The sequence below is a fragment of the Oratosquilla oratoria genome, chromosome 7 (genome assembly GCF_046742065.1).
Source record: "Oratosquilla oratoria isolate Oo_2021 chromosome 7, ASM4674206v1, whole genome shotgun sequence".
NCBI classification, from domain to species: Eukaryota; Metazoa; Arthropoda; class Malacostraca; order Stomatopoda; family Squillidae; genus Oratosquilla; species Oratosquilla oratoria.
Genome location: NC_134783.1, coordinates 64,350,069 through 64,355,068, shown reverse-complemented (window position 1 = coordinate 64,355,068; position 5,000 = coordinate 64,350,069).

Genomic DNA, 5,000 nt, shown 5'->3' with positions numbered 1-5,000 from the left:
TGTGTGTGTGTGTGTGTGTGTGTGTGTGTGTGTGTGTGTGTGTGTGTGTAATTTACTATCGCTGTTATCATGATTAACTTAATTTTTCTTTCAGCATATATATTTATTAGTTGGTTTCATCTATTTCCATCTTCATTAATTATTCACTTATTCGTTTGTTTGTTTTTTGTGCCTTTAAACATCGGAAGGACGGGCCTAGATGGCCAAGGGTCAAATCCATCCCCTCCGACCCGATGACGGAATTTGCTCTGCCTTTCGTCAGTCGACGATATTCAGCAAAGGGAGGACTTCTTGAATGAAAGGGATAATTATATATTCATTACCTTTTGAGCTCAAAGGCCGGCTTGACTTACTTCACGTTTATATAGCCAAATTATTATTATTCTTTTCTCTTTTTTTTTCCAAGAAAAAATCTGGGATGAATAGGATAATCACTTCATCTCTACAAATTTTCTTATTTTGTTTCCAAGAAAAACAAAAAAATTCTGATAAGGATGACCAATCCATCCCAGTAATCCGTTTTCCTTTTATTTATTTATTTACTTTTATTTATTTATTTATTTTATTTTGTTTTATTTATTTTATCTTATCTTATTTATTCATTTATCTCTCTACTGTATTCTATTTATTTATTTATTTTTTAAAGGAAAAAAGGACTGAAAAGGTCCATCTCAGAGCCTCCTCCTTATTTCTGACGATTTTCTTCATCGAAGGAAAGGCCCTGGACTGAAATGGCTAAGATGGTTGCGTGTATGTGTCAGGTGGTTGCGCCCTATGTGGTATATTATGAAATGGAGGCGCCCTGCAGTGAGCATTAATATTCATAAGCATATTACAGGGCGACTCAAACCTTCTCTTTGGCATAAAGGTGCACTCACTGAGGTGGCTAGGACGGCGAGAAGACTCTGCCTATAATATGTAACAGTAGTAGAAACTTGTTTATAGTGTGCTTCTATACGTATATGCTTGTGCTTAGATATATTCTTGTCTAGATATATTAGAATTGATTGCAGGTTTAAACTAAGGCAGCTATCGGCTGATGATGTACAGATTACATTTATATAAGGGCAAGATGATTTTGCCTAAAATGTGTTTGACAGACTTAGAGGGATAGTTTGGGGGTATTGGCTGCATAATTATATGTAGTCTATAATCATTTGCACTCCCATCATCCCATTCAGACTCCTACACTCCCCATTCGCATGCGCAAACTCCCCATTCGCTCAGCCATAATCCCATTTCCCACTCTCTTATCCATCATTCGGATGCCCACCATCATCTCTCTCACACTTCGAATCCACGTTCCTATACTTCTCCTTTGCACGCCCATTCTCCGTCGCCTTGCCACACCAGTGGTAGGACATCAACCCTCGTGGATAATCATCACGTTGGCAACAGCCAGACGGCTTCATTCGGGGGAAGGATAACTTAAAGTACTATCTCACCTAATTAGAAGAAAAAAAAAAAAAAAACGCTGGACACGCCTTGCTCCGACCGCCTATACTAAGTCTACTAGACTACCCTGCTTCCGCCGTTCTCGTTCAGGAAATCGTTTGCGCTTGAGCTCACAACGATTCTCCCCCACCCAAATAGCCATCGTTTTCTATCACCTAATTACTTCTCTGACAAGTAGTTCAGGTAATTCAGTTGTTCTTTTGCCCACCTCTATTGTCTCTCATTATCAGGATCCTTGTTAATAGAATGAATTGTGTTGGTGTGATGTAGAATTGTATTTTGTTGTTTTGTTATTTATTGGTTGTGTTGTATATCGCAGATGCGATGCGCGCCTTTGTTTTGGCGCGAATTGGAGAGCGTGGCTTTAGTATCTAAGCAGCCTTGTAAGCAGTTGCACGCATTTTGTGTGTGTATCCAAATATAAACTATACGTCTTTATTTGCGCACTCATTAGCCACCCCGATACAGGATGTAAGTTGATTAATTCCTTTACTATCTGTCAGTAGACTTATTTAGTTTTCTACGTTATGGTGCTGTCAATGGTTGTGCTCTATGGATCGTATTTGATTTTGTGTTGCATTTGTTCAATATACTGACAGATTTTTTCTGAGCACCTCTTGGATTAACCGAGAAACCCTAGTTCTTCGCATTATATATTTATATTCCTTGATAGGCCTCGTTTTGCCTTTAGAATGGCGACCTTGCCAGGATTGGTGTTATTATCTGTTGGAGTTTGTAATTCGCCTTGAGCGTGCACTCACTGTCTGTGGCCCGGAAGTGAGTTCCTAGTTCACCATAGGTATTAGCCACTTCTGCTTTGAGGCGTGTTGATTAATTCTGCTTACACGTCTGTGTTTTGCCTGTGTTTTAACACGTATTGATTGTGGCACTTTACATGGGGTGTCGTTTATTTAATTTTACTGGTTTTGTTGACTTTATTTATACAGTTGAGCGTTCTACTAACTTCATTATATATTGGTTTTGTAGCTTGTGGTCATTATTATTATTATTTTTTTTTAACTTGTATATTTTGTTTCTGTGTCTCCTGTCCTTTCTTTTGTTACAAGGAAAGACATCAGGTAGCATGTTATCCAACCACAAGCATTAGGACATGACGAACATGAACACGAACGCCAATCTAAGCTCCGGTTAGCTGAGCTTCAAACCAAGAAGGAGGGGCAAGTGGCAAAGGTCCGGTTAGCTGAGTTTCAAGATAAGAATGAAGGAGAAGAGACAAAGGTCCGGTTAGCTGAGCTTTGAGCTAAGAAAAAGGTGGAAGAGACAAAGGTCCGGTTAGCTGAGCTTCAAGATAAGAAAGAGGGAGAAGAGACAAGGGTCCGGTTAGATGAGCTTTGAGCTAAGAAAAAGGTGGAGACAAAGGTCCGGTTAGCTGAGCTTTGAGCTAAGAAAAAGGTGGAAGAGACAAAGGTCCGGTTAGCTGAGCTTCAAGATAAGAATGAGGGAGAAGAGACAAGGGTCCGGTTAGATGAGCTTTGAGCTAAGAAGGAGGAAGGAGAGACAAAAGTCTGGTTAGATGAGCATCAAGCTAAGAAGGAGGAAGGAGAGGGAAAGATCCAGCTAGCCAAAATTGAAATGGTGAAGGAGATCGAGTTGGCTCGTGTCGCTGCGTCTCAATACTCCCTTTGTACTCAATTCAATGATCCGATAAGTCGTCCTAAGCCCCTTCTATTGCAGGATGGAGAAGATATTACTACCTTAACCGTTTCGAACGGGATGCCAAGTTACTCGAGACGAACACAGATAGCTATGCAGTGAGATTGGGAACCTTACCGGTAAGGCTGCTGAAATATTGTGGTAGGTTGGATCCACACTTTGGAGGCGGTGTGACTATGTCGTGGTCTGAGTCGTTCCATTTTTAAAGGTCGTCACGGCACGATGGTATGACCTTCGCCTTATAAAAAGCAAGCCATTCAAGAGAAGGTTCGAATCCCAGTAAGAGAGTTTATTAATTCCATATGTCATAGTGATTGTTCCTTGTTGTAAATGGAGAGACAACTCTCCATTTACAACAAGGGAAAATCCGACTTTACCATCAACACCATCAGGCTGAAATTGATAGGGAGGCCATCGTCAGCAATACCAGGGTAGTCACACAATGCAACAAATTAAAGGAGTTGAAAATGTCGGAAGCTATCCTTATAAGGGAACAAGGCCCTGTCATCAATATTCAATCCAATGTGATTTCCAGTCTACCTCTTTTCAATGCTTGTTCTAGGACAAAATCTCATCTCCCTACCCTTCTTCCTTCCCCTCCGCACGTCACCATTGAGGTGCCCTGAATTGTACCCCTACCCCCTCTCTCCCTAATTCTCCCTGACCATCCTCCTCATCTCGGCCTGCTACCTCACGTAGGTCAACGCGCCGAACCCCTCTCCCTTAGCCAGTATATAATCCTAAGTTCTCCGTACTTTTCTGCCATTGTTTAATATGTAACTATGTAAACTGTTAGACTTATTTGTAACATTTTTAAGATGACTCTATGTAGTCGAAACGTCAATTAAAATGGAAGGCTAGGGGCGGCTTGTATTTGCCCATCCTCCGGAAACGAGATCAATTATTAGAAAAATCGAGAACATTAGGAAGAAAATTAATAATTTAATAATTGTGAAAACACTGTTATATTCAACAAGGTGTGTATCAGTGAAAACCTGCGTCCTAGGTTTATATATATATATATATATATATATATATATATATATATATATATATGTATATATATATATATATGTATACATACATATATGTATTTATATATATACATATATATATATATATACATATATATATGTATAAATACATATATGTATTTATATATATACATATATATATACATATATATATGTATACATACATATATGTGTATATATATATATGTATATATATATACATATATATATATGTATACATGCATATATACATATATATATATATATATATGTATACATATATATATACATATATATATATATATATATATATGTGTGTGTGTGTTTGTGTGTGTGTGTGTGTGTGTATACATATACTGTATATATGTATTTATTATATATATATAAATGTATAAATATATATACTGTATATATGTATATATATATATATAATACATATACATATATATATACATATACAGTATATATACATATATGTGTGTATATATATATATGTATATGTATATATGTATATATATACATATATATGTATATATATGTATATATATATATATATATATGTATATATATGTATATATATATATATATGTATATATATATATATATATCCATATATATACATATATATGTATATATGCATGTATATATATATATGTATATATATGTGGATATATATGTATATATATACATTATATATATGTGTATACATAAGTATATATGTATATATATAATATATATATCATATATATACTATATATATATATATATATATATATATATCCTATATATATATATATATATGTATATTGTTATGTATATATAATATCTGCCGGACACGCTTTATGAATTTTCTGTTAG